The following is a 19,452-nucleotide window of genomic DNA, read 5'->3' on the forward strand; positions in this document are numbered from 1 at the left end:
TCCCATGATCTTCTTTTTGGGTCTGGGTTACCTCACTCAGGATAGTATTTTCTATTTCCATCCATTTGCATGCAAAATTCGAGAAGTCATTGGTTTTTACTGCAGAGTAGTACTCTAATGTGTATATAGTCCACACTTTCTTCATCCATTCTTCCATTGAAGGACACCTAGGATGCTTCCAGGTTCTGGCTATTACAAATAATGCTGCTATGAACATAGTTGAACAAATGCTTTTGTCATATGATAAGGAATCTCTTGGGTATATTCCCAGGAGTGGTATTGCTGGGTCCAGGGGTAGGTTGATCCCAATTTTTCTGAGAAACCGCCACACTGATTTCCAAAGTGGTTGCACAAGTTTGCAGTCCCACCAGCAATGGATGAGGGTACCCCTTTCTCCACAACCTCTCCAGCAAAGGCTATCTTTGGTGTTTTTGATTTTAGCCATTCTGACAGGTGTAAGATGATATCTCAAAGTTGTTTTGATTTGCATTTCTCTGATCACTAAGGAGGTTAAGCATGACCTTAAGTATCTTTTGACCATTTGAACTTCTTCTGTTGAGGATTCTCTGTTCAGTTCAGTGCCCCATTTTTTAATTGGGTTAATTATCATTTTAACGTCTAGTTTCTTGAGTTCTTTATATATTTTGGAGATCAGACCTTTGTCTGTTGCTGGGTTGGTGAAGATCTTCTCCCAGTCAGTAGGGTGCCTTTTTGTCTTAGTGACAGTGTCCTTTGCTTTACAGAAACTTCTCAGTTTCAGGAGGTCCCATTTATTCAATGTTGCCCTTAATGTCTGTGCTGCTGGGGTTATACATAGGAAGCGATCTCCTGTGCCCATATGTTGTAGGGTACTTCCCATTTTCTCTTCTATCAGGTTGAGTGTGTTCAGATTGAGGTCTTTGATCCATTTTGACTTGAGTTTTGTGCATGGTGATAGATATGGGTCTATTTTCATTCTTCTACAGGTTGACATCCAGTTGTGCCAGCACCATTTGTTGAAGATGCTTTCTTTCTTCCATTGTACACTTTTAGCTCCTTTATCGAAAATGAGGTGTTCATAGGTTTGTGGGTTAAAATCCGGGTCTTCTAGACGATTCCATTGGTCGACTTCTCTGTTTTTAAGCCAGTACCATGCTGTTTTCATTACTGTAGCTCTGTAATAGAGTTTGAAGTCAGGGATGGTAATGCCTCCAGAAGTTCCTTTATTGTATAAGATTGTTTTGGCTATCCTGGGTTTTTTGTTTTTCCATATAAAGTTGATTATTGTCCTCTCAAGATCTGTGAAGAATTTTGATGGGACCTTGATGGGGATTGCATTGAATCTATAGATTGCCTTTGGTAGAATTGCCATTTTTACTATGTTGATCCTCCCAATCCAAGAGCAAGGGAGATCCTTCCATTTTCTGGTATCCTCTTCAATTTCTTTCTTCAAAGACTTAAAGTTCTTGTCAAATAGATCTTTCACTTCCTTGGTTAGAGTTACCCCAAGATATTTTATGCTGTTTGTGGCTATCGTGAAAAGTGATGATTCTCTTATTTCCCTCTCTGCTTCCATATCCTTTGTGTATAAGAGGGCGACTGATTTTTTGGAGTTGATCTTGTATCCTGCCACATTACTTAAGGTATTTATCAGCTGTAGAAGTTCTTTGGTGGAGTTTTTGGGGTCGCTTAAGTACACTATCATATCATCTGTGAATAACGCAAGTTTAACTTCTTCCTTTCCAATTCGAATCCCCTTGATCCCCTTATGTTGTCTTATTGCTATTGCTAAGACTTCAAGAACTATATTGAAGAGGTATGGGAAGAGTGGACAGCCTTGGTGTGTTCCTGATTTTAGTGGGATGGCTTTAAGTTTCTCTCCATTTAATTTGATGTTAGCTGTCGGCTTGCTGTAAATAGCTTTAATTATATTTAGGTATGGCCCTTGTATCCCTAATCTCTCCAAGACTTTTATCATAAAGGGATGTTGAATTTTGTAAAATGATTTTTCAGCATGTAATGAAACGATCATATGGTTTTTTTCTTTCAGTTTATTTATATGATGGGTTACATTGATAGATTTGCGTATGTTAAACCAGCCCTGAATCTCTGGGATGAAGCCTACTTGATCATAATGGATAATTTTTCTAATGTGTTCTTGGATTCGGTTTGCCAGTATTTTGTTGAGGATTTTTGCGTCGATGTTCATGAGTGAAATTGGCCTGTAATTCTCTTTCTTGGTTGAGTCTTTGTGTGGTTACTGTAGCTTCATAGAAGGAATTTGGCAATGACTCTTCTGTTTCTATATTGTGAAATACATTTAGGAGTATAGGTATTAGGTCTTCTTGGAAGTTCTGGTAGAATTCCGCATTGAAACCATCTGGTCGTGGACTTTTATTGGAAGGGAGGTTTTTGATAACAGCTTCTAATTCTTCACGACTCACAGGTCTATTTAGATTGTTTACCTGGTCCTGGTTTAACGTTGGTATATGGTATTCATCTAAAAAAGTGTCCATTTCTTCAACATTTTCCAGTTTTGTGGCATACAGGCTTTTGTAGTAAGATCTAATGATTGTCTGAATTTCCTCTGTGCCTGTGTTTATGTTCCCCTTTTCATTTCTTATTTTATTAATTTGCAAATTCTCTCTCTGCCGTTTGATTAGTTTGGATAGGGGTTTATCAATCTTGTTGATTTTTTCTCGGAACTAGTTTTTTGTTTCATTGATTCTTTCAATTGTTTTCTGTGTTTCTATTTTGTTGATTTCAGCCCTTAGTTTGATTATTTCCAGTCTTCTACTCCTTCTATGTGAGTCTGCTTCTTTTTTTTCTAGAGCTTTCAGGTGGGCTGTTAAGTCTCCAATGTGTGCTTTCTCTGTTTTCTTTAAGTGGGCACTTAGTGCTATGAACTTTCCTCTCAGGACTGCTTTCATAGTGTCCTATAGGTTTGAGTATGTTGTTTCTTTATTTTCATTGAATTCAAGGAAGACTTTATTTCTTTCTTTATTTCTTCCTTAATCCAGGTATGGTTCAGTAGTTGACTGTTCAGTTTCCATGAGTTTGTAGGCTTTCTGGTGGTAGCATTGTTGCTGAATTCTAGCTTTAATCCATGGTGATCTGATGAGATACAGGTGGTTACAGATATTTTTTTGTAACTCTGGATGTTTGCTTTGTTACCGAGTATGTGGTCAATTTTCGAGAAGGTTCCATGAGCTGCAGAGAAGAAGGTATATTCTTTCCTATTTTGGTGGAATATTCTATAGATGTCTGTTAAGTCCATTTGATTCATTACCTCCAATAATTCTCTTATTTCTCTGTTAGGTTTCTGTCTATTTGACCTGTCCATTGGTGAGAGAGGAGTGTTAAAGTCTCCTACTATTAATGTGTGTGGTTTGATTGCTGCCTTGAGTTTTAGCAATGTTTCTTTTACGTAGGTGGGTGCTTTTGTATTAGGGGCATAGATATTCAGGATTGAGACTTCATCCTTATGAATTGTTCCTGTTATGAGTAGAAAATGTCCCTATCCATCTCTTCTGATTGATTTAAGTTTGTAGTCAACTTTGTTAGAAATTAGTATGGCCACACCTGCTTGTTTCTTAGGTCCATTAACTTGATACGCCTTATCCCAACCCTTTACTCTGAGTAGGTGTCTGTCTTTGTAGTTGAGGTGTGTTTCTTGTAAACAGCAGAATGTTGGATCCTGTTTTCGTATCCAATCTCTTAGTCTGTGCCTTTTTATAGGTGAGTTGAGTCCATTGACATTAAGTGATATTAATGACCAGTGGTTGTTAACTCCGGTCATTTTTATAGTAGTAAATTTTGTGTGTTTCCCTTCTTCGTGTTGTGCTGGTAAAGGGTCTCTAGTTGTCTGAGATATTGTGGTCATTGTTGGACTCCTTGGTTAGTGATTTCCTTCTATTACTTTCTGTAAGGCTGGATTTGTGGCTACATATTGTTTAAATTTGTTTTTATCCTGGAAAATTTTGTTTTCTCCATTTATAGTGAACAAAAGTTTGGCTGGGTATACTAGTCTGGGCTTGCATCCACAGTCTCTTAGTTTCTGCAGTACATCTATCCAGGACCTTCTGGCTTTCATTGTTTCCATAGAGAAGTCAGGTGTAAGTCTGATAGGTTTACCTTTATAAGTAACTTGGCCTTTTTCCTTTGCAGCTCTTAATATTCTTTCTTTGTTCTGTATGCTTTGTGTTTTGATTATTATATGGCGAGGGGATTTTTTTTTTGATCCATCCTATTCGGTGTTCTGTATGCTTCTTGAACCTTCGTAGGTATATCTTTCTTTAGGTTGGGAAAGTTTTCTTCTATAATTTTATTAAATATATTTTCTGGACCGTTGAGCTGTGCTTCTTCCCCTTCTTCTACTCCTATTATTCCTAGGTTTGGTCTTTTTATTGTGTCCCAGATTTCCTGAATGTTTTGTGATGAGAGTTTGTTGGCCTTGTTTTTTTCTTTGATCAGCGTGTTTCTTTTCTCTATGGTATCTTCAGAATCTGAGATTCTTTCTTCTATCTCTTGTATTCTGTTGGTTATTCTTGTTTCTGTAGACTCTATTCGTTTACCTAGATTTTCCATGTCCAGCCAGCCTTCTGTTTGTGTTTTCTTCTTTGCCTCCAATTCAGTTTTCAAGACTTGAACTGTTTTCATTATCTGTTTGATTGTTTTTCCTTGGTTTCCTAGGGTATCATTCACTGATTTACTCAATTCTTCAAACTTTCTGTTATACTTCTCATCCATTTCTCTAAGGGCATTTTTTATATGCTGTTTAAGGGCGTCAATCACTTTCATAAAGTCAATTTTTTCTACTTCATGATTAAGGTGTTCATGTCTTCCTGTTGTGAGGTCGCTGGGTTCTGGTGGTTTCATATTATTTTTCAGATTGTTGGGTGAATTCTTGCATTGGCACCTGCCCATCTCTTCCTCTGAATGCTCTCCTATGGATCTTCTTTTACAGGATCAGGTCTCCTTGCCTACTGTTGTACCTTCCCAGTGATGGTACTCCCCAGTGATGGTTCTCCTGGTGCTCCAGTGATGTCTCTCCTGGTGACAATATCAGATCTCCGTGCCCAATGATGGCTCTCCTGGTGCCAAGATCCCCTCTCCTTGCTGGTTGGGTAGTTCGTAAACAAAGCTCCTACCTTGCTTGGTGTAGGCAGGCCAGTGAAACAAAGGAACTCCCATCTGCCTGTTTGCCCTGAGGATTCGCCCCCAGCGCCCAGACAGGCTGAGCTAGGTGGTGTTATGTGCCCCAAGAAGGAAGGGGGCAGAAGGAATAGGGGTTCTGGATGCAAGCTGGGTGGGATAGGAACAGAGAGGCAGTCTGCAGGGAGTAGAGTCTCTGCAGGGAACCCAGGAGGGATGGGGGTGGGTGAAGAACTTCTGAGTTCCCTGTCCGGGGCTGCTGCAGCGTCACAAACTCACCCCAATGATGTCTCTCCTGGTACCGAGCTCAGATCTCCGTGCTGGTTGGGTAGTTCGTAAACAAAGCGCCTACCTTGCTTGGTGCAGGCAGGCCAGTGAAACAGAGGAACTCCAGCCCACCTGTTTGCCCTGAGGATTAGCCCCCAGCGCCCAGACAGGCTGAGCTAGGTGGTGTTATGTGCCCCAAGAAGGAAGGGGGCAGAAGGAAGAAGGGTTCTGGTTGCAAGTTGGGTGGGATAGGAACAGAGAGGCAGTCTCCAAAACAGAAATATTAAAATAGGAGAGATAATCAGAGCTCTTTGGGGATACAACGAACAGAAAACCAGATGTCCTTAAGATAATCCGATAAGTTAAATGCTAATTTCTGTGTGTGGATACTCCAGAGTGCATCTCAGAGACAGTTCAAGGAAGACTGAACACACTGTGCTGGGTCTGACAAGGACTCATCATTATAATGGATACAACCAGAATGTGACTTCCCAAAGTGCATTCAGGGAAAAGAACCAGGATCACGTTAGGGGATCATTTTCTTATTGAAGCTTTCTCATGGGTTGTTACAGGGTAGACCTTTCCTTTTCAAGATAACTTGAATGAACAGCTTTCATTTTCCTACCCGAGGTTTGGATGTTCTTTGCCTAGAACACACTCTTGTTCTTGCTCTTATCCCTGATTCACACAAGTTTCATCTCTGTTTTTATTGAAAATGTTACTCCTTTAAAAATCACTTCCCTGCATCTCCTGTTTTCCTCTCACACCAACAATTGCTGACCTCAGCCTGCCTGGCCAGATTGTCCTACTTCACAGAACATCCTCAAGTGTTTATCATGGCTGTAATTAAATAAAAAGATTTTGTTGGTGATCTTAATGATTTTATTCCTGGACAGTGGATGCTTATTATATTTTTACTAAAATGCTGAAGAAACATGAGCTTTCTGATGGAGATCTGAGCAGGTCCATCGATGACCACATCCAGAACAACCTTGACAGAACTAAACTCCAGCACATTGTGTGATACCTGATGGCACACAGTGGGGAGTTTTCTAGGAGGATGGAGAGTTATGACAATAAATACTGAAAATGTAGGGAACCACATTATTTCCTCTCAACAGTTTATACAAACAGATGACTTCAAAACATTGCGTTTTGAATGTTCAAAAGGAATCTGTCTCCTGAATTTTGAAGGTCATTCTCTAGCTGACTTTCACTGTTCTTAAGCCTTCAGGAGAGTGAGGTAATTCTTCTCTGCTTTTCTTACTAATCAAGTTCTCCCTGACTAAATACCCTATAATCATGAGTCTACTACAAGTTTGTTGTTTCTTTGGTTGCAACACTCCCATCCTCTGAGGCCCCACTGCATCTCTGAGACTCACAGTCTACTCTTAAAATTAATCCTAAATTAGGAGTGGTGGTGCACACCTTTAATCCCAGCACTTGGGAGGCATAGCCAGATGGAACTCTGTGAGTGTGAGGCAAGCCTGGTCTGCAAAGTAAGTTCCAGGGTAGCAAGGGCTACACAGAGAAATCAACAGAACAAAACAAAAACAGAAACAAAAAATAATCCTTTAATATTTTATACTTTACAAGACATTTTTAGGGCTGGAGAGATGGTTCATTGATCAAGAGCACTGATAGCTCTTCCAGAGGACCTGAGTTTAATATCTGTCACCTATATGGTGGCTAACACTTGTCTGTAACCCCAGTTCCAAAGAGAAAAAAAGATATGGGATCCTGCTCTTGATTCTGTAGGCATTACAGTCACCTATGCACAAAATATAAGCAGACTAAACACCCACACACATAAAAGTCAATATAAAAAACAAAAATTATTTACTCATGTGTATCTGTGTGAATATTTTTCACCTATGTTGTATCTACAATGCATAGAAAAGGGCAGTCAAGTCTCAGGGATCTAAGGCAAATGTCAGCCACTGGATGGGTCTTGGGAATGTGTCATTTGGAAGAGTAGTAAGCATTCATAGCTGCTGAACCATCCTTCCGGGATTCAGATACCTTTTCTCTGTGTCACAGTGTAATCACCTTCTGTTTGCTTCTGAGGCAACTGAATCTCTTCAAGTTTAAAAAGCACTCTTCAAGCGCTTTTTAAGGCTCCTCCGTCAGGGTTCCTGGTTCCCAACCTTTTAGATGTGAACTCTGTTACTATTGGGACAGTGACTACTGGGCTCCTAAGGTCTGGGAGGTCAACTACAGCCCCATTGAGTAGAAGCCTGTTCATCTTAGACAGACTTCTACCATGACCTGCCAGCTACCCCAGTTCCCAATAGCTTTTCATGGTATCCCCACCTTTCATAATTATAAAAGTAATAAGGATATTAAGAATTAAGGAATAAAAAGGGTGATTAAATAAAGTTGGAGACAAAAACATTGGGTTTGGGAACATGGATGGTTGCAAAGTGCTTGCTGAAGCATACGCATATCCAAGTTCAAGCCCTACAACCCATAGACTTGCTGTATGTTGGATCAGTTCATCCCTGCAATGATAAATACCTGAGAGGAATGGTTTGCAAGAAAAGACTAATTGTGTTTATGGTTCTGTTACTACTCTGTTTGGCAGCATGAACCTGTAAGTGTGGAATGTAAAAGAGAAGCAGACTAAAGTCTCACGCAAAAGCTAACTGTTTTCTGGGCATCTGACAATTTATATTCTGAAGGTATTCTGATGGTTAGGCATTCATATGAGCAAAATTCACTTGAGTTCAAGCTGTGTAGAGTCATAAGGGTAAGGTCACATGAGTCTACACTGTATATAGCCACTGATGACAACATGTACTTAGAAACATCACTAAGTGATAGTAGAAAAAGATGGATATTCTGAAGTAAAACTGCCTCCTATTATTACACCTGGCAGGGGCAGGAAAGCACATTCCAAGAAAAACCTGCATTATGGAGAGAAGAGATTAAAAGACTCTTGTCTTGTTCACTTGGAGTTTTCTCACAAATTCTTGAGAATTCTCCTCTCACTGCTTCATTCATGGACAGTGTTCTGATGCCTACCCTCTTCTTATTTTTTAAGTCCAGTAGTATGCCCAAACTGGTTTTGATCCAAGACATTGTTGACAAATCTAATTGTCATTGGGTGCACAAGTATCCTATAAATAAGCAAATTATATGAACAACGAATAATTCAGAGCAGTTCAAGCATTGCATCTTATACTCTACCACCAAGAATGCATCCATTCTTTGTAACATTTTAGCTTTCCATCAGCTATACCTTTACGAGAAATGCCTGGTAAGCAATGTGAAAATGAGACAGAAACTTCTTTTTGTAACTCTTAATATCAAAGCTTAAATTCCCTCTTATGTAATATAAATGATATTTAATCTGTTCCTGTGTATAACTTTGCTGATTAAATTTTGGAGACATAATACAAAAAGGAAGGGTAATCCAAAGAACAGTGCATAGGTATTTGTTTTTGTGTGTATCTATGACATTATCTCCCAAGCATTTAACAGTCTGTTGTAATTTTACCTCTATTTCCATATGTTCATCAATATTTGTCTGTTCTACTAATAAATTTTGAGATTTCTGTTGCCATTTTAAATAAAGTCAAGGGTTTGTATTAATTCAAGTAATGCTACACTGGCTAGAGCAGCAGCTGTCACAATGGCAACCGTTTCTATGAAGGAAACAGTAAGCCATTCGATAAGATGTTTTGCCCTTTTCAGTAACCTATTAAGAACTTGTTTCAAAATACCATCAGCAGTTCTGTGGTGGTTTGAATAAGAATGGCTCCCACAGACTGAACACTTGGTCCATAGCAAGTGGCACAATTAGGAGGTGTGACATTCTTCAAGTAGATTGTGGTAGCTTGAGTGTAATTGGCCCCCATAATCTCAGAGGTAATGACATTATTAGGAGGTGTTTCCTCTTTGAAGCAAGTATGTGTGGAGGCCAAAAGATGCAGGCCCATTTCCACCTTGTCTGTTGGTCAGAGAGTTTGGAGACTGACAGGCATAATTGCACCTCCTAACGCAGGAGGTGGTTGCCTGGCTCTTTTGAAATTAAGATAACTCAGTGCCATCCTGATGGGTGGTCAGGATATGTGAATGTACTTCTGCTTCTTCTAGTGTAACTATGAGGTCATTTAGGGAAGGGCGATCTTCAGCCTATGTAACCTAGAGCACCTTAGATTCTTCGTACCTCATTTTCTGTGTTCTTCCCTAAGAACTTTAGAGGTTATTGTAACTTTTAGAAAAGAAAAATAGCATATAGTTAAAATTAGTTACTTTATTCTAGCCTGTAAAGCTAAGTTTGAAGCTTACTAAACATTTAGACAAACAAAACATTTCTAATGTGAAGTACTTAGTTGGACAAGTATAACATGGGAATTGTATCTTAATTTAGAACTAATATTCAAGAAACATTTTAACATGAGCTCTTTGGAGTGCACAATAGCACAAACCAACAATACCTCTTTGATTTCAAAATTTGGACAGATATCAAAATTCAGGCTAAGCTGGACACACTTTCATCTTTTGCAAAGGAAAAACCCTTTCAGTGTGTTCAGATAGAAAATGCATGGCTACCAGGGAAAATAATCCCTGAGATATATGGCTGTTTAGAGATTACTAAACAGATGTAAGAAATTTGGTTTGTAGGCAGTAAATATCATTCTCTTCTTGGGAAATGACAGGGGAAGAGTTTCCAAGAGAGTATGGCCCCCTTTTAAGCCCAGGGAAAGTAAAGTGTATCAGAGGCCTAGAAATGCCAATTACTGCTTAATTTTCCAAAGAGATTAAAGTGAATATTGGAGTCTATGTTCCCATGAATATTTAGAAAAAACCCTAATGCTTTCTGAAGATTTATATGATATTGTTTGAAATCTCTAGATAAAGGAATTAATGAACCCACATAGCTAGTCCATCTCTAGCCAACTGTTCTCTGGGTAGGAGGAAATTATTGAGTTTAACTTCAGTGATAGATTAAAGTATTTACTTCATTGTCACGTCTTAGAAGTGGAAGTACACATACCTAGTTTACAAAATCTGCCTCACTGGGTGCCAACAGAAGAAAATGTGCAAGCACAGATAAAGTACTGCAAACTGTAGTGTGCAGAGGTCTGGTCTTCAACCCTGTTTCAACATCAGTTTACCAAGTTACATGAAGACATGTAATGTCTTCCAAGCTATAGGGCAATATAGCTGTAACATGATATAACCTTATATAAATTACATTTATTTATTCACATATTTAGGTGCATAACCAACTGCAAATTTGACTTACCTATCAAAGCTTGAGAGCATGCTTCAACAATTTTTTTAAAAAATCACTTCACTTAGCCTTGTTCTAATAAAAATAAAAAATGGACTTTATATAAAATTTGTAGTTCTTACTACTCATGAAAAGAACTTCCTTTTGTAGCAGACATTGTGTTGTTCAGTTCCTCAAATGATAAATTGCAGAGAACAACTGAACATGAGGTGCCCAGTCCAACTGATACATGCACAAGGTTGGGGAGCATCAAGGAAGAGGGTGTGGGAAGACTGTAGGAGTCAGACGACTGGGATGTCTGCTGTGAGATAGTTCTCTCATGAGATCTCAGCAATAAGACCCGCCTGATGACTGCAACAGATAACAGGATGATGCTGAGGACCGGGGAAACTTCACAATGTTCCATCCCTAGATGAAGAGCTGTAGGCAATCAATTAGTGTTAAGAAAAGGAGAATCTGTATTCTCCAGGATTGAGCTGCATGATAGGTTATCCAGCCCCAAGTAGTCATGCCTTCACAAATACATTTGAGTAATGGACTCAATAATTTACACACATACATATGTACACGGGTATTTAGGTAAATATGTATGTATGTATTTATATTGTGTTTATATCAGTAATTAAAGAAGAGGTCAAGAATGTGAGAGAGAGTAGATGGGACACAAGAGAAGTTGAAAGAGAGGGAGTGGTATAAATGATATAAACACTGTACTTATGTTTGAAATTCTCAACAAATTAAACTTAAAATGTAGCAAAGAACTACAGTCAAGTAATAGATGCCTATGTGAAACTAAATAGCTTGATCAGAAGAATATATAGGTTATATTTTTTGTGTCATCTAAATTTAGAAACAATATTTGAAAGTAGTAGGCGATTGTATTGCAAGAGAAAAGGGGGCCAGTAGAGCAAGGAAGGGAGACAAGTTAGATGTGCTGGCTAGTTTCATAACAACTTGACACAATATAAAGTCATCTGAGAAAAATGCATACTTAAGATAGGATCACAGGCAGTAGAAAATTTTCTTAAGTGATCGCTAGTGGAGGATCCATCTCATTATAGGTGGGGCCATCCCGGGCCTGGTGGTCTTGGGTTATACAAGAAGGCAGCATGAACAAACCATGAAGAGCTAACCAGAAAACAGCACCCTCCATGGCCTCTGTATCAGCTCCTGCCTCCAGGTTCCTGTCCTGCTTAAATCCCTGCCATGACTTCCTCTGGGGATGAACAGAGATATGGAAGTGTCAGTCAGATAAACTCTTTCCTCCCCTAGTTGCTTTTAGTCATGGTGTTTCATCACAGAAAACAAAATAAAACAAAACAACCAAAAAACTAATTAAGACATGTATAATGAAGGTTAATATGACCATAGTACATGTATAAAAATATAAGAGTGACTCCATAAAAAGGGCTAGGAGAAGCATATATGCTCCCAGAAACTCAGAAGCCTGTGACAGGAGGGTCACAGGTTTAAATTCCATTTAAACAACTTACCGAGGGTCTCTCTCTCTCTCTCTCTCTCTCTCTCTCTCTCTCTCTCTCTCTCTCTTTCTCTCTCTCTCTCTCTCTCTCTTACACTCACACACACATACATATATAGCATACATGTATATATACAATCCATTCATGCACTTATATCATGTACATACACATACAACATACATTTATTGTACTAATATATAATCATAAAGTATATACATATAATAAATATATACATAATCATACATATGTATGTACTTGAAGGAACTTGTTCACAGCTTAGCAGCTGAGCACTCTTCTGATATACATGTCTCTAGGACCCACCCTAATAGAGCAAGAAAGATTTTTGTAAATTAATAAACATTAATAAAGTGATAATACTTTGCATATTTCCAGGCTTATTTTTAAAAGTCTCCTAGAGCCAATTAGTACACAAACATTTTGCATTTGATTAATTTTCTAGTTGCTAACTTTTCCTAAAATGAAATTGCTTTAGTGTCTTTATGAAAGACTTTGTATTTTTAAAGATTAAAAATATCAAGCTTTCTTTCATTTGTAGAATGTAGATCTAACATTTCAAAACTGAATAAATTAAATTATATTTAAAATTTCATTCTCATTTCATAGATAAGTTCTATTGGATTATTTATTAAGATCCTTCATAGGGCTTTATCAGGGAAAGAACTAGAAAGAGTGTAATCAACAATAGTTTGGAAATGGAGAGATTAAAGTTTCAGTGGTCCACTCTTATTTGTGAAACACTGGAAAACAAACTTCTGTAGTCCATACTTCAGGGGGAACTAGTTAAAGTCTTTAAATCCTCTAAGGCCTTTGGACATTACACAAAGAACTTTGTCTTTGTTTGTTTGCCATCGGTAAGTAAACATTGCCCCTAAAATTATTCTTAATACAGAACTTCTTTAACCTTCAATAGTATAGTAGGTTTCCCCCAGAAATAAAACTAACAGTCAATTACTGGAGTATTTACAACACTATTTTTTCTAAATCTAAATTTCAACATTCTTTATTTCAGTTTTGATAAAAAAAAAATACCCAAAGCATCACGTTTCCTCTTTGCATCTATTGAAACACACCTTGGCTTCAGTACACAGAGGTCACTTCATGATCTTGAACTCTACTTTCTCCTGGACAGAGGGTTGAAAGCTCATCCACTACTGTGTTAATTAGGTCCCTTTCAGTGGACTCATTGCAACATTTCAAGTGTGTGTTGATGTCCTTGACTGACAGATGCTGAGGAGAGTGAACACGCAAGTGACGCTTCCACATGCAGGGAAAGATGACATTGTGCTTGTGTAAACATCTTAAAGGTCAAATCCCTGGAATTCGGTAAGTGTGGCTGTGCTGAGAGTAGTCCTATAAATAGATCTTTTAGTATAATGTGTTAGTGCTTGAATTTGTAGTTTGGATCCTATAAAAGCATCCTTCTTTTAACCAGATTCAGATAATAAGAAAGCAGAACAGAAAATAGGAAAGTAGCTAGCTCACATTTTCCTTGCCAAGAAACATTAAACCAAATTATCGTAAAGCATTAGTGAGTGCTAAACATGTATCATCTTCATGTTTCAGAGCATTGTTTTAAAATATAGAAAATTATTCTTAACAAAGATTCCATTGTCTAACACAAGAATATTTAAAATATTTTAGCAATAATATTGAAAAATATGAACAAAACATACATATAGCAACAATATTTTAACTTTCAGACTTTAAGAAATGTTTAATTGGTTGGCAGCAGCCCTGCTCTTGGCAGGTTTGAGAACAAAATGCTTTAAAAGCTAAATATTTTGGTAGAACTCTCCTTATTCCTTCCTGACTGTGCAAATGTCCATTTCAGTCTGTCTTAGAGACCAGTTCCAGAAAGGATGCTATAACCAGGATACACTGTTGACCTCTGTTAAGAGACCCTCATCGTGACTCCATCCTGCTGACATCCCTGCTAGACCAGTAACCACCCAGAACCTAGTACTTCTGGTTTATATCTCCTTCATCTGTGTGAAATGCTTTCTGCTGCCTGTCTGGCAGCTTTTCTGCAACCCTTCCACTACTAAGATGGTTTTGACAACCTCCTCCCTATCTTATTGTGTTGTCTAGTTCCTCTCTTGCCTGTTCAACTCAAACAGAAATCTATTTGGCTTAGCATAGTACTGTTTGGCACAATACAACTGTAGTCTTCTAAGAGAAAAGTCACAGCTTACTCCTCTGTGTGCATTGTTGTTCTTGTTTTTCCTAATTTTTTTCTTGGAAGTTAATTCCATCACCTGCTACCTCATCATGATGATAAACATTACTTACTATTGTTTTATGTCCTAATATTATTTGTATTTTCTCTTACTCTCCCTCATGTTCTTTTTCCTTCCACCTACCCTCTTGTTCTCTCAAGTGTCTCTGTGTACCCTGTGTGTGTGTTTGTGTGTGTGTGTTTATCTGAGAACATACCTAACATTGGCAATATGAGCTCAATTCTAACAGTCTTCATTTCCCCCCCTCCATGAGCTTAGAACAATATACTTGCTTAATAATTTATAACAATATGTACTCATAGGTAGGGCTCATAAATTCTACTATTATTAACTTTCTAGCTTCATTCCCAAGACCTTGTTATTTCATGTATTACTCTTCCTATTTCCAAAAAACCCCAAGGGGAACTGACAAATTAGAAAAGAATTTCTGTGAAGTTATAATACCAACCATGCTTACGTGTCTTCTTAATAGTTTCATAAATTGAGTTTTCTCTTGAATTTGAATGTGTATTTTAAAGAAGAATGTCAGAGTCAGTCTTCACAGGGTTCTACAGTCCTCATTTTCCTGTCTATTCAAACTTCTGTACTGACAATGATTATACAGTGTATGCTGTCATCAATTTACATGTCTATTTTTATATTACCCTCAATGTATATAATAGTACAATTTACATGTCTATTTTTGTATTATCATCAATGTATGTAACTGTACAATTTTTACTGAGTTTGTTTTTATTTTAACTCAGAGACATTTTTTCCAATACTGGAGCTTGAACCTGGGGTATTATGTATGCAGGCCAGGGCTCTAAACTGGGGTACATCACCAACTCTCTTCATACTCTCTGTGATGAAGTTTCTTTAGAAACCTTCCAGTAGAAACTTGAACCTAAGTGTGTTGTTCTGGCTTAATAATTCACTCTATAAACAAAGTTAACCTTAAACTGTGAATCCTTCTGCTTTAGCCTATTGACTAGCTGGGATTATATTATACATCGACATCACCAAGTACAGACTATTTATTAATAAGTAAAATATTTTCAAATTTATTACTGGAATCCACTTAAACATGTAGCTAAAATAATCTTGTTCTGCTATTTGACTTTATGTTATTATTATTGTTGTTACAATTATTGGCATGCGTATGTGATATGTATTTGTGCATGCAAGAGTCCTAGGGCCATACTGTATGTGTTAAAGTCACAGGAAAATTTGGGGAAATCAAGTTTTTTTTCTACCATAGGTTATAGAGTTGGAACAGGCTTTCACAGGCCCTCTCTGCTCTTCTTCTTCCAAAATCTTTAGACAAATAATCCAAATATAGAATCCCTTTATCTCTGCTTCATTTGTCTTTAAACTCTTTCAATTCCATATAAGCTGCCTGTCTGAAGATTTATTAAATTCAGCACAAAGCAGTTGACCTTCCATGTTTCTAACTCAAACAACATCATCTGGAATCTCAGTTGCTATTGTTGATTCATGACTGGTACTATAATTTTAATCTTCCATTCACCTGAGTGTTATTCAAACAGTGACCATTGTGATTGTTTTTCATTTGTCAAATAAAGCTGCAAAATCTTTCAAAAGTTTCTCATCTCACACACAATAAAATTCAACTTCTTCACCACTACACTAGTGTTTTATTACACACTTCTCCAAAGACAGACCAGCTAAACAGCAAAGGTCCCAGTCTACAAAAATATAAAGAACTGCTAACATGTTTTTGCTGCTGTGTTCTGGGCTTGCTGTGTGTGCACATATCTGCTGACAGGGCTGCAGACCAGTATTTGTGTGGTATGGACTTCACCTCTGCCAGAGAGGCAGTGACGGCCGTCTTTGTATAATAAGAGGATTCATTCCCTGATGTCATATAAACAACATATCCTACTGTGGGACAATGGTCTGTATCCTGTCAATTGTATTTTAAATAAATAATGATTAGCCAGTAGCTAGGCAGGAAGTATAGGCAGGATGACCAGGCAGGGAGTAGAGGTGGGGCCACAAGAATTCTGGGAAGAAGGAAGTTTCAGTCTGCAGTTGTCACCCAGACAGAGAGGAAGCCATACACAGAGCAAGCAAGATGTGGCTGCCTTGCCGAAAAAGGTACCAAGCCACATGACTAACACAGACAAGAATTATGGGCTAATATAGCGTTAATAAGAAGCCTGAGCTAATAGACCAATCAGTTTATAACTAATGTAGGCCTCTGTGTGTTTATTTGGGACTAAATGGATGTGGGAGCTGATGGGACAGAAAACTTGGTCAACAATATCCACTTTTTATAAGGTCTCATCTGCAAACTGTAGTGCCACCACAGTTCATTCAGGGGAAATAATGGATTTATTAGGCTTCCTTACGGAGCTTTGGCGAGAGGTTATGACAGGTCTACAGGTGACCATAAAGGAACCACATGAGGAAGTCTCCATGATCCATGAAGAGAGATCATTCATAGATCCATAGACAGAACTTTATTCAATAAAAACAAGGGGAAATTTCAGAAAGCTTTAATTATAGTTGCATCTCAGATGGGCTTTTCATAATACTTTTGTTAAGTATCTAAAGCAAAGATTTGCCATAAATTTATATTATTTAAAACAGAGATTCACTATAAATTTAACAACAATGGTTGTAGGGTATAGTGTAAGCCATACAGATTTTTCATTATATTAGTATTTCAGCAATATATTAATCATGTAGAAAAGTAGCCATGTAAGGGTATCATTCTTTATATTTGAAAATTTCCTTTTGTGCTATAATTCTTTTTTAAAAATATTGTTGAAGATAGCCATGCAGAGAGAAAAGAAGGCAGACATAGAGAATAATGACTGTCAAGCACCTGTTATTGTCATCATTTGCTTCAGGAAAATTCTGGATATTTCCTTTATAAAGGTGCAAATGGTGTTTGTTTATTTTTATACATATTGAAAAAATGTTAGAAAGACTCAGCCTCAAAGGTATAAGGCTTTGTGGTCAATCTCCCTTAAACAGACAGTGTGTACTCTTCATTGATGCATTGCTGTCTTTTCTAACAATTCTGATATTTTTAAATCACAGGTCAGACATGTTGAGAACCTCACATGGTACATCACGTATGACATTTTCTTCCGTCTGTTAGTAACCAGAGATGCTTTGTGTTTCTTCGCTACCCTACCAGTCATTATTTGCTTCTTTTCATTATCCTTTGGGTGATTGTTTAACCCAGAAGCAGGAACCTTTTTCATTGTATCAAAGGTGAAAGCCACTCAACAGAGGTCAAATAGTCTTCTTTGAAAGTACTGAACCTATGTTATCAATTAAACAATGAGTTTTGAAGCATGTGGATCTTTTTCAAATGTATGACCTAACTCTCTTTATGTGATGTTTCATTAAAGGGAAACTCTATAATGTCTGGTTTGGTTTCTAATACAGCATTGTGCATCTTATCTTCTGGCTTGTGCTTTACCCTCATGTGTCTTCATGCTCTTTGGAACTCAAAACTAGCATGCAAGCTGATCAATGCTAAAGTGAAAATACAAAAATCTGAAATGCTCTAAAATCTAGAAAATTCTGATTGATTTATTTAAAGATATGTACCTATGCAATGCAATGATGTAGGTTATTACTGGGTAACACAGGATGGCCTTGGATTCAGAGAAATTTTCGTGACTTAATATTTAAATGTTAAGATTATAGATGTGTGTTGTTACATTAAATTCCAAACTATTTTTTGTGTAAAATGCGGAAAGTTCATACTATGAAAGGTTGTCTCATGTGAACAATCATTAAGATATAATATTCTTTATCAACAATAGAGGAAACACAAATCTGCAGCACCCACATGTAAATCTAATACTGATGGAGGAGGGTCATATGTCTATTGGTTAATAAAGAAACTGCCTTGGCCTTTAATAGGACAGAAAATTAGGTAGGCAGAGTAGACAGACAGAATGCTGGGAGAAAGAAGCCGAGTCACTCAGTTGCCATGATTCTCCCACTCGACACAGACACAGGTTAAGAGCTTTCCTGGTAAGCCATACCTTGTGGGGCTACACAGATTATTAAAAATGGGTTAATCAAGATGTGAGAGCCATTAAGAGGCTGGAACTAATGGGCCAGGCAGTGTTCAAAAGAATACAGTTTCCGTGCAATTATTTCGGGGCATAAGCTAGCCAGGTGGCCAGCAGCTGGGCAGGAATGCAACCCATTGCTCCTCATTCTACATAATACTAAATATTTTAGCAAGATATTTTATTATATGTATAAATACCTTGGTCCTACCACTTCAAACCTGCAGTAACTTTATAAGGATTTTCTCGGAAGTTCAAGAGAATCTTTAAAGCATTCTTTAAATTGAAAAATGTCATAGATCTGTTACAATGGGATATTCCATTTTAAGAGGCAGTATTTTCTCTGCTTGACTGGAGTTCTATTATTATAAAGTTTTACAGAACTGTTTGTGATCATACTGATTTTTACTTACAGGATCTGGACAAAAGCATCTCCACGGGTAGACACTTAATTCCCATCAAACTGTGATAAAACACTTTTATCCATCTCGTAAAGGTGTACAGCAACAGGAATACCAAATTTACAGTTAAACTTTGCATATTATGTTTAGTCCTCTAGTATAAACTTGTAAGCTTGACCATCCTCAGCCTGTTATCATTGCTAAAACTGGTCAACAACACAAGCTTGCAGTTGCATTTTGAACATGCTACAGGCAGCAGAAATAAAGGCCTTGCATGGTAGCCACTCAGGATCACTTGTGGCTTTCATTGTCTTTAGTAATATTAAGATTCATTTATGGTACCTTAAGTATACAAACTGAATTTCTGAGTATTTCATGGGAATAATCTGTGCCTTCTCATGTTTTCTTATATTAATAACCACAAGAGCATTCTAAAAGTGCATGGTTGTATATTAATAGAAATATAATTTATTACTAGTTATAAATTAGAATGATTTATGATTGATTTCTCAGTTCTACAAAAGACAGTTACCAAGAAACACATTTCTTGAGTCAAACCAGCCAAGCTTTCAAGACAAGAAAATTCCTGAACAGCTATATTTGATGACCAATAACTCTATGGTCAAT

The sequence above is a fragment of the Chionomys nivalis genome, chromosome 23 (assembly GCF_950005125.1).
Source record: "Chionomys nivalis chromosome 23, mChiNiv1.1, whole genome shotgun sequence".
NCBI classification, from domain to species: Eukaryota; Metazoa; Chordata; class Mammalia; order Rodentia; family Cricetidae; genus Chionomys; species Chionomys nivalis.